The sequence below is a fragment of the Lathyrus oleraceus genome, chromosome 7 (genome assembly GCF_024323335.1).
Source record: "Lathyrus oleraceus cultivar Zhongwan6 chromosome 7, CAAS_Psat_ZW6_1.0, whole genome shotgun sequence".
Lineage (NCBI taxonomy): Eukaryota > Viridiplantae > Streptophyta > Magnoliopsida > Fabales > Fabaceae > Lathyrus > Lathyrus oleraceus.
In genome coordinates, this window is record NC_066585.1 from 339,755,101 (window position 1) to 339,777,482 (window position 22,382).

The following is a 22,382-nucleotide window of genomic DNA, read 5'->3' on the forward strand; positions in this document are numbered from 1 at the left end:
AGTGATGACACTGAAATTCACCGTATTTTCAACTCCGATTTCGCATGCATTTTACTTGTTTTATTGTTATTTTGTTATGTTATTACTATGTTTCTCTTTGTTTTTAGGTTTTTACTTTAATCAGAGCCCCGATCGAGAAAAGGAGTGAAAACGAGCTAAAAACCCTAAAATTTAGCATTTTACACTTGTGGCTCCCACTGTGGATGGCGCCATGGGCTCAGCCATGACGTGTCACAACTCAACTTCCCTCAACTGCCACGTTCCCCACTACCTCTACTATGGCGCCACAATTTGCTCTTATGGCGGGCACCATGGACTTGTGGCGGGCGCCACAAGAAGGAAAGTTTTCCCTCCCAATTTCAAACTGAAGGGCATCCTTGTCATTTTCATTATTTTACTTGCCTATAAATAGAGACTCGAATTCATTTGTTTAATCATCCAAACTTAGAGCAGAAGCAAACTTAGAGCAAACTTAGTTTCACTTAGGCATATATTCAGTATTTTAAAGTGGTAATCGCTTCGCATTGGGGTGTTAACACAATTGTGTAATCGAGTTTGTGATCGAGACTGTAATCGAGTTTGGAGCACTTTGGAAGGAAGTTAATCCTGCCGCCATTTTCATTTCCGCTTCGCATTTTATTCAACCCTCCGATTGGAAAAGGTTTTTATTGCTTTGCCTTTATCTATTTTAATTTCCCGCACTCGCTTTACTTTATTTATTTCCCGCACTCGCTTTACTTTATTTATTTCCCGCACTCGTTTTACTTTATTTATTTTCTTGCACTCGCTTTACTTTATTTATTTCTTGCACTCGCTTTACTTTATTTATTTCCCGCACTCGCACTACTTTTATTTACTTTCCGCACTCGCACTACTTTTATTTAAATTAAAATGCACCTTTACTTTATCATGTCTAACTAAACCTATAAGGTTAGAATGTAAGGATCGTAATTGAACCGATAATCCGTACAATTGTTCGTAGAAACACTTAAGGGCTATTTTAACTTTCAACCTAAGTTTTCCCGCACTTAATTTCCGTTGGGTAAGATCGAAAGCCGTCCAACGTCTTTTTAAACTTAGTTGTTTTTAACTATTTCAAATACAGCGAAAGCGCTTTGTTTAGTTCATTAGGAGTTTTTAACTTAAGCAGAAAAGTTATTTTAAAACTATTTTCGGACGCGTTTATAAGTTTAGAGTCTGGTTCGTGAGAACCTCTTTTAGTTAAGAAATCCAGGTTAAAATACTTTTCAACTTAGTCAAGATACTATATTTCTTAAAAATAGGTTTACTACTCTAACGCAATGTGCGCCTTTTTATAAGTGACAATAAGAGGGTTTGATTAGGGAGTACAACTCGGTTCTGAATACGCGAAAGCGACAGTTCCTGTTAAATTGGTTCTTTTTAAAATAGGAAACACTGCCCATAAGTAGTTCTATTAGCAAGTACTTGGATTATTAATTAATTATGTGAATTACATTCAAGCCTGTCTTTATTAATTGAATTTAATTTAACATCTTACTTTTCATTGCACACTCTGAAAACCCCTATTTTGATTACCTTAGATAAACACCATAACAATAGATTGACACTTGGTCTCTGTGGATTCGACAATCTTTTATATTACTCTGACGCGTTCGTATACTTGCGAAAAGCACGCATCAAGTTTTTGGCGCCGTTTCCGGGGACCAATTTCGTCAAATTTTGTACCCTGTTGTTATATCGTTTAGACTTAGGCTATTACCCGCCGGTCAATGCGAAGAACTCGCAGCACCAGAAGCTTAGTATACCTTTTGGCGGAACCTGAACGTTACGCTCGCGCATGTTTATTCTTTTATAGAATTAGGAAAGCTATGGCCGAAGATCAAAACCAAAAACCTCTTAAGGATTTCACCCAACCATCCAACGAAGAACCTAGTTCTAGTATAGTAAACCCAACCATCCCAGCTAATAATTTCGAACTTAAACCCTTCCTGTTGCAACTAGTGCAACAGAGACAATTCGCAGGTTTCGCTACTGAGAACCCAAACCAACATTTAAAAATCTTTCTCCAATTAGCAGACACTTTTAAAACCAATGGAGGTTCTCCTGAGGCAATCCGTTTAAGATTATTCCCTTTTTCCCTCAGAGATAAACCCTATCATGGTTAGATTCCCTTCCACCCAATTCCATTACGACTTGGGATAACCTTAGAAGAGTATTCCTTGCTAGATACTTTCCCACAAGTAAGACCGCCGTTCTTCGAAACCATATAACTAGATTTACCCAGAACCAAGGAGAATTGTTGTTTGAAGCTTGGGAGAGATATAAAGAGTTGTTAAGAGCATGCCCACATCATGGTTTAGAAAATTGGTTAATCATTCAAACCTTCTATAATGGACTTCACTGTAACACTAAGATAACCATCGACGCTGCCGCAGGCGGTGCGCTGATGAACAAACCTTATCCTGAAGCTAGTGCCCTCATCGAAGATATGGCTCAAAACCATCAATCATGGGGAGTCGAACGAGCGACAGTTGAGAAGAAGGAAGCCCAAGGAGGAGTGCATGAACTAAGCTCTATAGACATGATGCAAGCTAAAATGGACGCATTAGCCCTTAAAGCCGAGCATATATGCATAAACCCGAATACTGCAACCGCAGTTTCGTCGGATTGTGAGATATGTGGAACCAAATGACACCAATCTGCAGAATGCAGTCTATTAAACGAAACCCACTCTGAGCAAGTGAACTAAACCCAAGGGAACCCATATTCGAATACCTATAACCCTGGATGGAGGAATCACCCAAACTTCTCTTATAAGAACAATAACCATATCCAAAATAATGCACCTCCGAGACAACCTGGTTATCAAGCCCCAAGACCAAATCAACCTATGCAACCTGTACCACCAAAGCCGAGCCTTGAGAAAATTATGGAAAATTTTATCACTGCTCAAACCCAATAAAACAAAGAGTTCATGAACCAGAACATTCACGTTAATGAACTGATTACCCAGTTAGGAACTAAGGTTGACCAAATAGTTACTCATACCAAGATGCTTGAAACCCAGATCTCTCAGGTAGCTTTAAACCAAGCCCCTCAGACTACACCTGGAGGACAGTTTCCTGGACAACCTCAACAGAATCCGAGAGGACAAGCCAATGCCATTACCCTACGAAGTGGGAACGCTTATGATGAGCCACCAAACCCAAGATTGAGTGAACCCAAAACTTTTAAGGAATATACCGAACCCACGGACGAAGTAAAGGAACCAGAGGAATCTGAAAAACAGGAAGGTCAAGAAAAAAGAGAAGAACCTAAAGATAAAACTTATGTACCACCCCCGCCATATAAACCACCTATACCATATCCGCAAAGACTCAAACAAACCCAGATCAATAACTAATATCAAAAATTTATTAAAGTTATAGAAAAACTTCACGTAGAAATCCCTTTCATAGAAGCCATCACCCAGATACCTTCTTATGCAAAGTTTCTCAAAGACATCCTTACCAACAAACGTAGACTTGACGATCCGAAACCCTTGGAATGTAATTCCATTTCCGAGAATAAGTTAGCCAAAAAAGATAAAGATCCTGGAAATTTCTCCATTCCTTGTCTTTTGGGTAGTCATGTCATCGAAAAAGCTTTTCTAGACTTAGGAGCTAGTGTGAGCTTAATGCCTTTAGTAGTTTGTGAGAGGTTAAACTTAGGAGAATTACAACCCACTAAGATGTCACTTCAGTTAGCCGATAGATCTGTTAAGTATCCGATAAGCATTTTAGAAGATGTCCCTGTTAGGATAGGTCAGTTATTTATCCCTACTAATTTTGTTGTCATGGACATCAAAGAGGACAATGATATACCAATGCTTCTAGGTAGACCATTCTTATCAACTGCAGGAGCCATAATAGATGTCAAGAGAGGAAAGTTAACCTTTGAGGTAGGTGACGAGAAAATAGAATTTATACTTTTGAAATTTCTTATGGCACCTGTGATGGGAGACGCATGTTATGCCTTAGATATCATTGATGAATGCGTTAGGGAATTAGAACAAGAAGAAATCATAAAAACAATTAAGTTGCCATCAACCCCTATAATGGAAGATGATGACTTTAAGAAACCCTACATCGATGATAACCTTTATGAATGTTTATCCCTTACCCCAGATCCTATGCCATGCTCTAAGAAACCAACCTTAGAACTTAAGGAACTGCCTAAAAACCTGAGATACGAGTTCCTCGATGAAGAGATGAATCGTCCAGTTATAGTCAGTGCTACCTTGAGCCAAGAGGAAACATACCAACTTTTAGACGTTTTACGAAGATATCCCTCAGCCTTAGGATATAATATCTCTGACCTGAAAGGTATAAGCCCATCCGTATGCATGCATTGGATTTCGCTCGAAGAAGATTCAAAACCCTCCAGAGAACATCAGAGAAGAATAAACCCTATAATGAGTGATGTTGTTAAAAAGGAAATTCTTAAGTTACTTGAGGCAGGTATAATCTACCAGATCTCGGATAGTAAGTGGGTGAGCCCTGTGCATGTAGTACCTAAAAAAGGAGGCATCACAGTCGTGCAAAACGATAAAGGCGAACATGTAGCAAAACGTTTAGAAGGAGGATGGCGGATGTGTATAGATTATAGAAAATTAAATAAAGCAACCAGGAAGAATCATTTCCCTTTACCATTTATAGACCAGATGTTGGAGCGTCTAGCCAGACACTCTTACTTATGCTATCTAGATGGATACTCTGGATTCTTCCAAATACCTATCCACCCCGAAGATCAAGAAAAAACTACCTTTACATGCCCTTATGAAACTTTTGCCTACAGACGAATGCCATTCGGCCTCTGTAATGCCCCAACTACTTTCCAACGCTGCATGATGTCAATCTTTGTAGATTACCTAGATGGTATCATGGAAGTGTTTATGGATGATTTCTCGGTTTGTGGATTTGATTTCCAAAATTGTCTTGCTAACCTTGAGAAAATCCTGACGAGATGCGTGGAGGTGAACCTCGTGCTAAACTGGGAAAAGTGTCATTTCATGGTGACCGAAGGAATTGTTTTGGGACATATAGTTTCCGAAAAAGGTATAGAGGTAGAGAGAGCTAAGATAGAAGTTATAGAGAACCTAAAACCGCCAAAAACTATCAGAGAAGTCCGAAGTTTTCTTGGACACGCTGGATTCTACCGGTGTTTTATCAAGGACTTCTCCAAAATAACTAAACCCTTAACTGGCCTTTTAATGAAAGATGCTGAATTCATTTTCAATGGAAAATGTAATGACACATTTAATCTTTTAAAGAAAGCATTAGTATAAGCACCTATTATGAAACCCCCTGATTGGTCAGAACCTTTTGAGATAATGTGCGATGCTAGTGATTATGCGGTTGGAGCCGTTCTAGGACAAAGGAAAGATAAAAAATTACATGCAATATATTATGCCAGTAGAACCCTAGACGCTGCCCAACTTAACTACGCAACAACTGAAAAGGAATTACTCACTGTAGTTTTCACTATAGACAAATTTAGGTCTTATCTAGTAGGAGCCAAAATTATAGTTTACACCGATCATGTTGCCATTCGTTACCTATTAAGTAAAAAAGATGCCAAGCCCAGGTTACTCCGATGGATTCTGTTACTACAAGAGTTTGATTTAGATATAAGAGATAAAAAAGGCACTGAAAATGTAGTGGCTGATCACCTTTCTAGGCTAGAACATCTAAAACCAGACTTAGTACCCATAAATGATGATTTCGCCTATGATAGGCTGATAGCTAGACTAGAAACCATTGAAGACGATAGCCTAGGCCCTCATGAGCACTTCCAAAATTCCTTAGCAGTAAGTAACATACCATGGTATGCAGACTTTGTTAATTACCTAGCTGCTGATATCGTACCCCCTGATCTTGACTACCACCGCAAGAAGAAGTTCTTCCACGATGTGAGAAACTTTTATTGGGACGAACCGCTCCTTTTCAAAAGGGGTAAAGATCCTTACGAATGGGCATGATCAGTGATAGAATCGTTACCTCTTGTGGCGATTGTAACCTTTGATGCAGATCTACGGAGCGATCACGAACGTTGAAAGATGGCAACGCCTCTACTCAGTCCACACGAACGGATTCCTTCAATCTCAGTGCTAGCTGCTACGAATGAAGGCTTTGAGTGAGAGAGAGAGAGAGAGAGAGAGAGAGAGAGAGAGAGAGAAAACGAAATTACAACTCTACAAATGCTTCTGCACAAGGGTTCTATTTATAGAACCACTTATGTGGGGTGCAAGCTAAAAAGCCCACTCAAGTCTATATGGCCCATATCTTATAATATGCCAAAATCACTTAAGCGCGTGGTACCTTACCATATTTCGTATTCTACTTAAGTACACCGTACCTTACGATGTTCTACAATTCACTTAAGGGCACCGTACATTACAGTATTCCTTAGTTACTCTATCTCTCATCAATCCGTCCTTTGTGTGTGACCCTGTAGGTTTTCGCGGCATTGACAATTATATTAAATCACGTATTTAACATAATAAACAGTGAGCGGTATCTAGCAACACATCACTGCTGCCCAAGACACGAAAATGTCATGTGATCTGACAAGTCCTTCTGTGATAATAATTATGTGTATAATTACCCTTTTGCCCTTATGTCTATATTGAACACAAGGCATAGACCGTGTCATCCTTGTCCAGTTCAATATTGGGCCCATAGACATTTATCTTGTTACGCGGGATGGGCAAATTCCATCTAGGTCATCATGTCCCTTAGCATGCTTCGTGGAGTACCCATCAACTGTCTTTATGGTCATCCAGTTACGAACACCGTTTGATCAGCAATAAGGCATTCGACTCTACATCTAGGGTCCATAGTGGTTTCAGGTCGAAGGGTGGTATACACCATTATCACCATGAGAATAACTTATGACACTTTGCATAATATTCTATATAGTATTCTCATAGCGGGTCAATCCAGTATAAATATTACTCTTAATATTCATACCTATGTTTAAGACTTGATAACTCCTTATCCATGATCCATGAGATGTGATCATCAGTCTATATACATAATAGTCTTAATGCTTTAATGTTATCCCACTTCACAATAAAGCTCGACTACGGATACTTTAAGAATAATGTCTTTATGTTTAATGTGATCTCATGATTAAGTCACACTTGATATATTAAATGGACTATCTATTCTAGGGACTTTATTAAACAAACATAATAAAGAAAAATCCTTTTATTATTAATAAATAATTCGATACAAGGACCAAAAGTATTGGCCTCTAGGGCTTACACCAACTATCTCCCACTAGCACTAGAGCCAATCAGGCATACCCCTAATAGACATAGATCTAGTATGGCCATCATGCTTCTGATGCGCAAGAGGCTTTGTCAGTGGGTCAGCAATATTGTCAAGTGTAGGTACTCTGCATATTTTCACATCTCCTCTATCTATTATCTCTCGAATGAGGTGATAACGCTTAAGTATATGTTTGGATCGTTGGTGAGATCTAGGCTCCTTAGCTTGTGCGATAGCACCATTGTTATCACAATAGAGACCAATGGGATCCACAATGCTAGGAACTATGCCAAGTTCACTAATGAACTTTTTGATCCAAACAGCTTCCTTTGCTGCACTTGAGGCAGCAATATACTCGGCCTCAGTTGTAGAATCAACAAATGTATCTTGCTTTGAACTTTTCCAGCTCACAGCGCCACCGTTTAAGCAAAAGACATAACCAGATTGCGATCTAAAGTCATCCTTATCTGTCTGGAAGCTAGCATCGGTGTATCCATTTACAACCAACTCTTCCTGACCTCCATATATCAAGAATGAGTCCTTAGTCCTTCTCAAATACTTAAGGATATTCTTGACAGCTACCCAATGAGCATCACCAGGATCAGACTGGTACCTAATCGTTGCACTTAAAGCATACGAGACATCTGGTCGAGTACATAACATGGCATACATGATAGATCCTATTGCAGATGCATATGGAATCTTATTCATGTGATCCCTTTCTTCCTTAGTTGAAGGGGATTGTGTTTTTGATAGACACAGGCCATGTTGCATAGGTGTGAATCCTTTCTTGGAATCATGCATATTAAAGCGTCTCAGCACTTTGTCTATGTACGTACTCTGACTTAGGCCAAGCAGTTTTTATGATCTATCTCTATAGATTCTGATTCCTAATATATAGGCTGCTTCACCTAGGTCCTTCATAGAAAAGCATTTCCCCAACCAAGACTTTACTTTTTGTAGGGTAGGGACATCGTTTCCAATGAGTAATATGTCATCTACATATAATACCAGGAAAACGATCATGCTCCTACTAACCTTCTTGTAGACACAAGGCTCATCTTAGTTCTTGATGAATCCATATTGTTTTACTATTTCATCAAAATGAAGATTCCAGCTTCTGGAAGCTTGCTTCAATCCATAGATTGATCTTTATAACTTGTATATCTTTTGGGCTTCTTCTGGTATGTCAAATCCTTCAGTTTGTGTCATGTACACATCCTCAAGAAGATTCCCATTAAGGAAAGCGGTTTTGACATCCATCTGCCATATTTCATAATCATGATATGCAGCGATAGAAAGTAAAATCCGAACAGATTTAAGCATTGTAACTGGTGAAAAGGTTTCATCATAGTCAACCCCATGAATTTGTTTATATCCTTTTGCAACCAGTCTTGCCTTATAGGTATGTACCTTACCATCCATGTCAGTCTTCTTTTTGAAGACCCACTTGCATCCTATAGGGTTAACTCCTACAGGAGGCTCTACCAAGGTCCAAACTTGGTTTGTGTACATGGAATCCATTTCAGATTTCATGGCCTCTAGCCACTTCTCAGACTCGGGACCAGTTATGGCCTCTTGGTAGGTCACAGGCTCATCTTGATCCATGAGTAATCCATCACCTTGATCAGTTATGAGATATCAATATCTCTCAGGTTGGTGACGTATCCTGCTTGACCTACGTTGGTCTTGTTCTACTTGAGCAGGTTGCTCTTCCACAACTACTTGTGTTTCCTGCTCTAATTCCTCCATAGGTGTATCGATGCTTTGTGATTCTTGAATTTCTTCAAGCTCTACTTTCCTCCCACTGATTCCTTTGGAAATAAAATCCTTTTCTAGGAAAACTCCAGTTCGAGCGACAAACACTTTGCCCTCAGAAGGATTGTAGAAGTAATATCCTCTTGTTTCTTTAGGATACCCCACAAATAAGCATTTGTCAGACTTGGGCTTAAGCTTAGTTGAAATTTGTTGTTTCACATAAACTTCGCAACCCCAAATCTTCATGTAAGACATATGTGGTTTCTTACCACTCCATATCTCATATGGTGTCTTCTCAACCTTTTTGGATGGAACACGGTTAAGTGTGTAAGCTGCTGTCAATAGTGCATGTCCCTAAAAGGAGTTTGGAAGATCGGCGTGACTCATCATGGATCGGACCATGTCTAACAGGGTTCGATTTCTTCTCTCAGATACACATTCCATTGGGATGTTCTAGGAGGAGTAAGTTGGGATAGGATCCCACACTCTTTCAGATGGTCATCAAACTCCAGGCTTAAATACTCACCACCTCGATCTGATCGAAGAGTTTTAATATTCTTACCTAGTTGGTTTTGTACTTCATTCTTGAATTCCTTGAACTTTTCAAAGGACTCTGATTTTTGTTTCATTAAATACACATAACCATATCTACTGAAATCATCAGTAAATGTGATGAAGTACTGAAAACCTCCTATGGCTGGTATGTTCAGTGGTCCACATACATCAATATGTATGAGGGCCAAAAGATCATTAGCTCTTTCACCTTTTCCTGTGAATGGAGACTTTGTCATCTTTCCAATTAAACAAGATCTGCATGTCTCATATGATTCATAATCAAAAGAGTCCAACAGTCCATCTTTATGGAGTTTGGAAATGCGTTTCTCATTTATGTGGCCTAATCGACAATGCCAAAGGTAAGTTGGATTTAACTAATTAGGTTTCATCCTTTTAGTATTAATGTTATAAATAGGCATTTCAAGATCAAGGACATATAGTCCATTGTTCATTTGTGCAGTAGCATAGAATATATCATTCAAATAAATTGAGCAACAATTGTTCTTTATTATAAATGAAAAACCAAACTTGTCCAAACAAGAAACGAAAATAATATTCCTGCTAATTGCAGGTACATAATAACAGTTCTCTAACTGAATTATTAAACCACTAGGTAAAGTCAATACATAAGTTCCTACAGCTAAAGCAGCAACCTTTGCTCCATTGCCAACTCGTAGGTCAACTTCACCTTTTGCCAAATCTCTACTCCTTTTTAGTCCCTGCATATTGGTACAAATGTGAGAACCGCATCCAGTATCTAATACCCATGATGCAGAAGTAGATAAATTAATTTCAATAACAAAAATACCTGAAGTTGAAGTCTCTACTCCATTCTTCTTATCTTCCAGGTACTTTGGGCAGTTTCTCTTCCAGTGTCCGGTCTTACCGCAATGGAAGCAGGTGCCTTATTTTGCTATGCCTCCACTAGGCTTCAAAGCAGCAACAGTGGGTTTGGGTTTGGCAACTTCCTTGCCTTTCCCTTTATCACCCTGCTTGGTGGGCCTTTTGTTCTGTCTCTTTCCATTTCCGATCATCAGAATGGACTTCCCTTTTGACTTCAGATTCTGCTCAGCAGTTCTTAACATGGCTAGCAGTTCAAGAAGAGATTTGTCCATATCATTCATATTGAAATTTAGGACAAATTGACTGAATCTATCTGGAAGAGATTGCAAGATTAAATCAGTCACAAGTTCCTTTCCGAGGGGAAAACCCAACCTCTCAAGGTTTTCCACATACCCAATCATCTTGATCACATGGGGACCTACAAGGGCTCCCTCAGCTAACATGCCTTGAAAAAGGGCTTTTGAAACTTCAAACCTTTCATGTCTTGCTTGCTCTTGATAGAGCATCTTGAGGTGTTCGATCATATCGAGCGCTGCCATGTTCTCATGTTGCTTTTGCAACTCTGAGTTCATGGTAGCTAGCATGAGACAAGCAGTTTCATTGGCATCATTGACATGCTTCTTATAAGCATCTCTTTCTGCCTTAGGTGCAGAACTAGGAGGTTCCTCTTCAGGAACAGGTTTCTCCAAGACATACAACTTTCTATCATGTTTGAGGACAATCCTCAGATTTCGGTGCCAATCCAGAAAATTTGTCCCAGACAATTTTTCCTTGTCAAGGATTGATCGCAAAATGTTGTTAGAGGTGTTTGTTGTCATGGTAATCTACATGAAAATAATGAAAATATAAGTATCAATAACATATTTAATTAGGCCTTTAATTAAATATGCTCCCACTATTTTACTCAAAACAAATGACCCTCACCATTTGATTCGGAAAATCCCGTTGGAAGATTTTCTAGTGGGTAGAGATCCATATTTCACTTTGCTTTAAGTCCGCATAGGCGGATTACACAAAACTAGGTTATTTAGGTAGGAACTCCTTCCAATTGTATCTAATATAACTCTCGAATATTTTAGTTGGGTGAATAACTCCTTATTCCAATCCATCACATGGATCATTTCCAACTCTTGCTTCTAAACATATATAATCTTATTATAATTTGTTTAGTTAAGTTTGTCATACCCCAATTTTGTCCGGGCATATTTAAATTTTCATAGAATTGATTTCATTTTTATTTTTGCATCATATGCATAGCATTACATACATTGCATCATGAATAATACCTAAAATGTCGGTCGGAATGAATTTATTTGAGAATACAGACAAATCGGTTGAATCATTAAAATTTGAAGAAATGATGTATTTCCTCAATAAGTACATTTTGTGTTGATCGTTGTAGTGCGTTAAATTTAATTTTTCGATCATTTTTTGCATTCATTTTTATTATTCAATCTAATTCTTATTTACTTATTTAATTACTTTTTCTTTGATTTATTGTCAAAAATCAGCATACTTAAATAGGGTTTATTTAAATATATGGTTTAAATTTATTTTATTTTATTAACATTTTTATTAATATAAAAAAATATAAAAAATAAATAACAAAAAAATAAAAAATAAAAAAATAGAAACTCTCTTCCACGCGTCCATCCATTACGCCACTCTCTCTCCACTACCCTCAAGGGACAGCTCACTCACTCATTGGGAAATCTCACAAAAATCTCTGAAAATCTCTCAGATTCCTCACCTCATGCTCCACTCTCATAAATTTCCACTCACATATCCCAACCTCCCACTCTCTCATATTCCATCACCTCACACATTCAGAAAAACCTTTCCTCTTCCCTCACCCACCTCACGCTCCCTCACAACAATCCCTCACAAAAACACTCTCAGCTCACGCTCCTTCTCACTCCCATCTCCACTCACAATCCCTCTCCTTTACCTCACAAATCCGCTCTCCATTCTGAAAACGGATTCTCCCACAAAAACCCTCGTCACTCCCTCATAAACCACTCACAATGACGCTACCTTGATTCTCTCACTCTCAAAACCCTCACTCAACAACCGTTCTTCTCTCACAACAACCAACATCTTCTTCCTTCCGCCCCACCACCACATGCATACAACTTCCACCGTCAAGTCCTTTATCGCGCCGCCGACAACAAATCCTTCGTTCCCATCTTCCACGCCTCCACCTCCGCTCTTTCACCGTGAAACCCCTTCTTCCTACGTTTCCACCATACTCAAACATCTCCTTCGACCGTCCAATTTCCAGATCCGTAAACTAGGAGCCACCGCAAACCTTCGGACGCTCTTCGTTGTTTCCAAACTGGTGAACCATAAATTTCTTGTCTCTGTTGTGCTTCTCGTTCCGTCAGCAAACTCGGAACTATCTCCGGTTCGGATTCATTCTCATCACCGCCAACACACACCGCTCAACCGTAAAGGTCACGACAGCCCGCCGGTTCTTTACCACCAAGTTCCTCTCTGAAGCTTACAGCTCTCTTGTCATTGTGCGATCTTGGTCGAAGTGAAGCAAAGGATTATCGAGTTCTGGGTTCAAGGTCGCAATGGATACATTGATTGGATGAACGATTCCAAGTTGCTGCTGCTATGACTTGATTCCACTACAGCTGTTATTATGATTACGGTAAACCGAGTTTTATGTGTTTGATTTCCATTTGATGAACATTCTGTGAGTTGTAGATAAAAGCTATAATTAGAAGTCGGTTTCGTTATGCATGTTAAACACAGGTTCAAGTTAGTAGTCGATTATGTAAAATGAAATGAATGTCATGCCGGTTAAAAGCTCCAGATTCTATTCTTTCATTGTCAAGATCAGTTAAAACATACATGCACTGGTTAGATGTAGAACTCACGATGTTTTGATTACAAGTTTTTTTTGCTCACACATGGTTTAAACCAAATGGCTATCAGTATCTCTAGATTTGAATTGAAATAAGTCAAGACTAATGTTTACATAAGTTGTTCTATACTCAATTTAATTATTATTTGGTTATCGTATTGATTGTTATCTGGCGCAATATCTGGGCCGAATTTCTACTTGTTGATATTAGTACAGCATTGAGAATGTTGTAATGTAAATAATCTTTGTTGTTTGAAAATAGTTTGTTTTTCAACTTGAGCTTGAATATTGGTATGATATCTTATGTAATGTAATGGTGGTGTTGCTGCAATCTTGCTTTGTTCATGCTGCAGCTAGTTACTCGCTTTCTTTTATCCTTTGATGAACTCTAGTAGGAAGGATGGTATAGTATTGCAATACTACCTATAGTTGCTATGTGTAAATAATAATTATTGCTACTATTGCATTCCACTTGTGATCAAAATCTTTTATCCACGGATTCGGTAATTCAATGCCGTTGTGCCGCCCAAGTTTTAATACATTAATTGTATAATTTCACCGCGTTATGAATTCGCGAATGACATCAATTTCATTGTCATTTCGTCTAAACCGGTTTTGGAGCACATTGTGACCAATTTCATTCAATCCATTAAACTAACATTGCTAAGTTATTTTCTATCACTTTTAATTAAATTAATTTGAATTTTGATTAATTAGTTAAATCCGATTAATTAAAATTAATTAACTTAATTAGTTTGATCCAATTTCATTCCAATCCATCATCAAACCAATTTCAAAAAAAGCACAAACAACAATTCTCGATCCAAATATCGAGCCCATTTTTAAAAACACCTTTGTAAGTCGATTGCTCTTCGCATCGCCATCAACCTCACATAGCTTACTCTTGGGCCTCCTTACAATGAAACCTACTTGGTTATTGATTAATCGAGTAGATGAAATAATACACTAAATAAAATTCATTTCATTCATAAACACAAATTCAAACCACTTTTCAAACCATTCAATTCCAAAAGAATTTTTCTTTTAAACACAAACTTGGGATGAAAAGGAGATAGGAAGCGTACGCTTCACTATTTCTCAAGCACTTGAATAATTGGCGTACGCCATATTGCACGAGTTCTTGTCACCCGATTAAACCTTAACCATATACACTTCAAATCATAATATTTCAAATCATTTCCACAAATTCAAATCATTTTTCAAACCATTCAACTTCAAAAGGATTTTCTCTTTCAAACATAAACCTTGAGATGAAAAGGAGAATAGTAAGCTTCCGCTTCACTATCTCTCGACTATTCGAATAATTGGCGTACGCCATATTGCTCGGATTTTCGTCATTCATTTAAAACCCTAAAACTCCATAAAATTAAAATCACTCCCCCAATTAATTATAAATTCTAAAAGCTCTATTAATCTTTAAATGAAAAGGAGAATAGTGAGCGTCCGCTTCATTATCTCTCGATTATTCGAATAATTGGCGCACGCCACATTGCTCGAATTTTCGTCATCAAATTTAAAGTACAATCGAATAAATTCAAACTATCTTTGCAAATCAAATACAAACATCTAAACATATCTTTCTTAAATTAAACCTCGGATGATAAAAGATGAGAGGCGTACGCCTCGCCATCTCTCGATTATTTGAATAATTGGCGTACGCCATATTGCACAAATTATCGACTTCCGACTAAAACATTTTAATTAAACTTGGATAAAGGAATAAGTGGCGTACGCCTCATTATTCTTTGAATAAGCAAGTAGGAGGCGTACGCCTCACTACCGTGCGTATTCAACATCCGCAAACAAACTTTCAAAATAATTCGAATGAAAAGGGGGTAGAAGGCAGACGCCTTATTATTCCTCGAAAGAATTGGATAATTGGTGTACACCATATTGCTCAATCTTTCGTCGTTCTTCAAAAAACATCTCAAACAAATCAAACCTAACTTCTCGCCCCCGTGCGATCGAAACGAAACCAAACACCCAAACACATCAATTCAACTCGTCACCCCCGCGTGACCAAAACTCCTTTCAGAAGAACATTGTCAATCCTTTCTAATGTGCCCAACAAACCAGTGCTAGAGCCTCCATCGAGAGTAGACAAGCCAGCGTTTAGCCGTTAGAATGCCGACCTACACAGTCGTTCATCAAACAAAACACACCAAATATTCGTAGTAGCCCGAACTACGAACACTCTGATTTCCTTATTGCACCATAAGGATACGTAGGCAGGAGATTGCTGTATCTTCGCGAGCACACTAATAAAAAACCTCCCTTTTCCCTCCTGAGGTCTTCACCCATATCTATCATCAAATTCTTATTACTCGAAGCAAACGAATAACAGTCAATTAATAGTCAAATAGCAAAATCAGACTAAAAGGTTCCCGTTGAATACAACGGACGTAAGGGGTGTTAATACCTTCCCCTGGCGTAATCGACTCCCGAACCCGAATATGGTTGCGCGACCATTATTCCATTTTCCTAAAGGTTTTCTCGATATTTTCCTATTCCTTTATTGGAATGAATAAAGTTCGGTTGCGACTCTGTTTCGAACAACATTTTTTCCGCGTCCTATCGCGAGGGATCGCATTATCATCATTTTTGAGGTGCGACAGACTGGCGACTCTGCTTGGGACCCTGCTCCAAGCAAGAGAGAGTCTAGCCTAACTTAGTCTGATTTTGCTATGACTGTTGGAAGATATTCTTTTCTTCCATACTTATTTCTCTGTATTCTTTTCTGATTGCTTGTGTTGTATGTATTTTATCTTGATACTTTGATATGGGACTTGGTGTATGCTGTGAGATAAGCTTCGTACCCGAGCTTCGAGAAGAACTTAGAACCCGAAATTGTGTAGTATTGAACCGAGGGGTGTACACCTCATTGGGACAATACGAAGACTCCACCTAGAGTAGATCTGTTTGGAGTTTCCATCATAATATGGCTAGCCCATCATTGTGGGGGAGGTTCTAAATACGATCCGTGACTCTAGGGACCTCGCCTTAAACCCAGGTTTTGTTTTCATGATTGGCGATTATGTAGTATTGAACCGAAGGGTCTACACCCTGTTCGAACAATACGAGAATCCCACTTAGATTAGATCAGTGCAAGATTCCCATCACGATGTGGCTAGCCCACCATTGCGAGGAAGTTTTGAACTTGATCCGTGAGTCTGAGTTCCTTCCTTGAAAACATAACTTTAGAACCTACCTTTGGGGAATTTCTTGTGATCAGAGAAACCTTTGCTTCTTCCTGTTATCCCGATGTACTCGACGTATGGATGATCTTGAGTATTTATATTCCTTGCGAAAAAACATGGCAAAATTTCATGCATTTGCATATCATCAACATGCATTGCATATCATCTCCCAGAAACAAAAACTTACACCATATTCTACCCTTTGTCCAAGTAACGCTGACTACTCGACACCGGTACGAGACACGCCGCAACTACAAGATGACACTCGAACAGTTGGAAGCAAACCAGGTTTCGATGAGAACAGACATTGACTCCATGCAGGCAAAGATGGATCGCTTGCTTGAAACCATGTTACTCTTGGCCCAGAAGGAAAAGGATGCAGAGACTAGCGTCGAAGCCAGGAAAGTTGCTGCCCAGTTTGGATCGCCATCACTTAGCATCCCTGGAGTAACTGAACTTGATGGTAACCCCGCCCAGCCTAGAGGAGGACCGAACCATATTCCTGTTCCCATGGTCAACATGAATCCCCATGAGCATTCTGCTACATCTGCTCGCCATGGATCCTTGATGGGTGATGAAGATCCATACGACGCCTTCTTCATGCCACAACCCGCCAAACTTGCTGTTGGAGGTATCCCAGACCCAGTTGTTGATAGACTCCATGCTCTGGAAGAGAAATTCAAGTCCTTGGAGGTTCACACTACTCCCGGTTTGGACGCCGTCGATATGTGCTTGGTGCCAGGACTCGTGATTCCACAAAAATTAAAAGTCCCTGACTTTGACAAATACAAAGGGATCAGCTGCCCGAGAACTCACCTCAGAGCTTATTGCCGCAAGATGGCCGCCCACATCAGTAATGATCAACTCCTGATTCATTACTTCCAAGATAGTCTCAGTGGGGCATCCTTGGAGTGGTACATGCAACTAGAGAGAGGTCAAGTCCAATCATGGAGAGACATTGCTGAAGCCTTCCTTAGGCATTATCTGTACAATACTGATCTAGCACCCAATCGCACACAGCTGCAAGACATGACTCAACGCAACAACGAGTCATTCAAGGAATACGCTCAGCGTTGGAGAGAGCTTGCAGCTCGTGTCCAACCTCCTCTCCTTGACAAAGAGCTAATTGACATGTTTATGGGAACTCTGCACACCCAATACATGGAGAAAATGGTAGGGTCCAGCTTCCCAACTTTTGCTGAGGTTGTCTCCGTGGGAGAACGAATTGAAAGCCAGATCAAGAAGGGAAAGCTACCTTGCGCTGCCAATGCTTCAAGTGGGATGAAGAAACCTTATCCCAATCTCCCAAAGAAGCCAGAAGGTTAGACTAACGCCATAATGAGAGGAGGAGGATATAAGGCACCCCCGTATGCTCATACGGCTTATCATCAGGTTGACGCGGTCATCCCGACACAATATCAGCAACCTTATCAACAGCCGACTTACCAGCAGCCGCATCAGAATCAACAGCAACGTGCTCCACAACCACGTCAACCTAATCAGCAGAGGGAAAGGAGGCCAGAAAGACATTTCGATCCTTTGCCAGTATCATATAGCAAGATCCTCCCCTACTGTCGCAACCTGAAAAATACAGTGCGAAAAAAACAACCGGCGAAAGAAAAAGATAGAAGAGTCGCCACCGTGCGTTATTCATCCCAAAGGACGGAAAGGAAACGCTCGAAGTAAACCTGAAAAAGGAAAGGACAAGACGGGGTCTCGCAACCAAATCTTGGGTTCGGGAGTCGGTTATGTGAAGGGAAGGTATTAGCACCCCTACGCATCCGTAGTACTCTACGGGATCCACTTTTGTAGTTCTTGTCTAAAGGGTGTGGGTTTATCTAATGTGTTATTTACGAAAAAAAGGGTTAAATGAAAATGACTCGCGCGGATGTCGCATCCACTGCATACGTATCTCATCTGAATATGAGAATCAGAGTCTTCGTAGCTCGGCTGACCTATGGGTTGGGGGATGTGTGCTCGCTAAGACATCGCGTCTTATGCCTACGTATCTCATCTGGAATGAGAATCAGAGCAAGCCGTAGTTCGGCTAACTACGGGGTTATGGATTGGGTTTTGGACGAACGACGTCACCACGCAATCTACCGGATGCTCGACCTTTGGAGACTTACTCGCCTGTAGTAGAAGGAGTAAACGTGTTGCTTTGGGTTTTAGGGTTTGGGATGCTCGAGGGCAAACAGGCAGTCCTTGACGAAGGAACCGCACTACATGTGGGGATATGAATACAAAACACAAAACATGTATCTCAAAGTAAAATGCCACCAAGGGGCTCAAACGTTGCCTCCTATCGAGGTCTTCCAGCTAGGAAAGCAGTAAAATGCGGGAAAAATGTAAAAGTACCACGCGGATAAAGATCCGAAGTAACAGCAATTAGAGGAATGGGAAACCCTAAGATCCTTCCAAGCTAATGCCATCAAAGAAAAGTGAGTCAGTACAGGTAATCGGAATGAACCTCCAGGGGTTATCCCACAAATAAAGTGGGAAACCACGCAAGTTATCCCTGCAAAAGTCATGTGAGCTCTCACAAAAACTCAACAAAAGGGTTAGTGAAACACCATAAGCAATTTTTTCATGAATAACAGTATGGTTTCAGAAACCTCAAACCCTGTGGCATACACTCAAAAATTAAACGGTTAAACATTCAAGGCATTGTTTATACATTCATATACATATTAAACCCATGGGCGAAAAACCTAATGAAATTCATCCATCATACCTCATACATTCAGAGTATTCAACTTCAAAGCAAAAGGTAATGGGAATAAAGGCAAACCTGATTGGAGAGCTTGATTGAAATTGAGTTGCACCCGTGAGGTTTACAAAACAATCTTCAGGGTTTATGTGAGGCAGAGGTGATTCTGTGTAGTTGAGTTCCCATCGGGGTTTGGAGGCTGCTCTGAACTCCGTTAGGTCTTCTCTCACTATCTTTTTCCTCAGGGTTTTGTTCCAAGGAAACCTCAGAGTATTTTGCTTCTCTTCCTTCTTCTCCTCTTCTGTATTCTCTCAAGTGAAGCCTTGGTATTTATAGACTGAATTTCATGGTTTTGTGGGCTCAAATGAGAGAGACCCAAGTCCAAATTTTTTTTATTATATTTTATTTATTTAATTATTTATTTAATTAATTAATTTTTTTTTATTTTTTATCGTTTTTTTTCTTTTTTTTTTTCTTTTTTTTTGGATCTAATTCTGATTGACATGATGAAATGCAATATGAAATGCTAAATGAATGCATGAATGAGGAGGGCAAATTTTGGGGTGTTACAGTTGCCCCTATTCAAACATCAGCTAACCCGAGTAGGATGAAAGCGAACAGCTTATCAGACAAACGGGGTGAGCTGTGATTGAATACCAAAGACAAACCGAAAATTTGTGCTCCGAGAATACCACAAAAACGCGGAAATACACCGCGCTGTTTCTCTTTCTTCCAATCCTCTGGCTTAATCTGGAGTTTCGATCCTCTGGCTGAACCTATACTCAATTTAGTCCTCTGGTTGGATATTAATTTTGATCCTCTAGCTGGATACGATTTTGATCTTCTGGCTAGATCTTCTTCGATCTTCTGGCTAGATCTCCTTCGTTTCGATTCTCTGGCTGAATCTATTTCCTTTGATTCTCTGGCTGAATCTACTTCCCTCCTTCTGGCTAGATCTAAATTGCTTCGATTCTCTGGCTGAATCTATTTCCGGTCTTCGGGCTAGATCTGACTTCGATCTTCTGGCTAGATCTGGATTATTTTGATGATAAATTCCCATCATTAGGATCCCGCATCTGAGGCATGCGCTGGTTGACCCTCTTTTGAAATCTACACCCACCCTTCATATTAGATATGCAGCTTCGAGCATATTCCACTTTTGGGCTTCGTACATATTCTTCGGGTTAGAACATGTTGTAACGACTCCTCAATTAGACTTGCTGGGGAAATAAAGCTTGTAGGCGACTTCACTGGGGAATCTTCAAATTGAGCCTCAGGCTGACTCTTGGGAAAACGATTCTCAGGCTGAATCTTCAAAAATGACCCTCATGCTGGATCACGGGAAAACAATTCTCAGGCTGAATCTTCAAAAAGTGACCCTCATGCTGGATCACGGGAAAACGATTCTCAGGCTGAATCTTCAAAATGACCCTCAGGCTGGATCACTCACGCTTGATCCTCTGGCTGGATCTCATGACCTTGGTTGTAAAGTAATTCTTCAGTCTGCTTGGAAGAACCTGTTTATCAGCTTATGTGTATGCTTGATATGATATGCATGCAAATGCAAATGTTATGCATGGTGTAAAAAGAAATCTGCTTGGGGAAGCAAACTCCGGTAGGGAACAGATCGCTGTATCAATCCTTGAATGCTCTGTGGGGAATGATCCGTCTGCCGGGACCAATGATCCACCAAAAATAAATTGGCTGCTTGAAAAGTTGACCTTGCGGGGGGAGTATCAACTATGGAAACTTGGTTCGGCGAGGCTCTGTGAGGAGAGTCTGTGGGGAAAACACTTCCTGGGGAAATGTCGTAGGAAACGACCTTTGCTGGGGATATGAACTTGCTAATCGTCCTCAAGCTGGGGATTAGAACAAATCTGTTAGAAATAATCTGCTGGGGATGAGATGAACACTGGGAACACCACCCTCTTGTCCGTTGGGCATGCAACCACTCCGCTGTTGCTAGGAAGATACAGTCTGACACCGTCAACTCCGCTGGGGATAGACAGTCTGGATACTGTCAACTCTACTGGGGATAGACAGTCTGGATACTGTCAACTCTGTTGGGGAACATGCTCTGCTGAGGAGAGACTTTGTCAACCGCTTGGGGATGAGGATTCATGACTTGGCATCCGGTTCCTGTGACCTGCAACCAAAAATACACGTATGCCTCGGGGGAATTACTCGGTTTGAATTCACCGTCCGGGATTAAGCACATTCAAAGCAATTTTAAATGTTTTCCTGTGCAAATCATCTGCAAAAGCCACCATTATGTTCATATGCAATATGTTTTATCAAAAATTCGGACATTTTTGCAAACAAACTGATAAATGAAAAATAAAGAGGCTCTTTAACTGAATTATTCGACTCTTACTGGGGAGAAAATTTGTGCCAGGAATAGGCGAGGGCATCAGGAAGCTGATCCCTGAAAAGAGGTGATCGCTATAAAAAAGAGAATTATCCTAATGGCAATGTGGAAACGGGGTCCCACTGAGTTTCGACTCTGCTATGGTTCGTATGTCCTCAAGACGCTCTGCTCATCTTGCTTTCTGAAGTGGATAATTAGTCGATCTTTAACCTTCGAAGATTGCCGGATTGAATGAAACGGTGATATAACACTGATGAACTCAGATCACAGTCATTCGCTTATTCCCTAACTTTTGCCTGGATCGCCCCCTTTTTCGGGTTTTCAATCCACCGGGATACCCATTTTTGCCTGAGCCGCCCTTTTGGGTTTTCGACTCACCGGGTGTACTCTTTTTTTTATATATATCCCTAATGTTTGCCCGAACCTCTTTATTCTTTTTTTCTGGTTCGTCGGGATGCCCCTTTTTTGCCTGGACTATTCTTTTTACTGTCCAGCGGGTCTATTTTATGCGAAGTATTTTTTTTAACTGCGTCTGAGTTAATAGGGGACGGGCAGTCTTCGCCATCCGTGGTTGTTAGCATCAGAGCTCCTTCAGAGAAAATCCTTTCAACCACGTACGGACCCTCATAGTTCGGTGTCCATTTGCCCATGTGATCTGTGTTGGGAGGAAGAAATCTTTTGAGTACCAATTCAACGACTCGATACTCCCGAGGGCACACTTTCTGACCAAATGCTTTCTTCATTCGTCTCTGACCGAGATACG

General features: G+C 40.1%; 1 non-coding gene across 1 annotated transcript; it reads right to left on the bottom strand.

The window, feature by feature from the left end:
• Positions 1-2,233: 2,233 nt before the first annotated feature.
• LOC127109773 (small nucleolar RNA R71) lies at positions 2,234-2,340 on the bottom strand. Its single transcript, XR_007797026.1, has one exon. It is a non-coding gene; the product is annotated as a small nucleolar RNA R71 (small nucleolar RNA).
• Between the last annotated feature and the right edge of the window lie 20,042 nt (positions 2,341-22,382).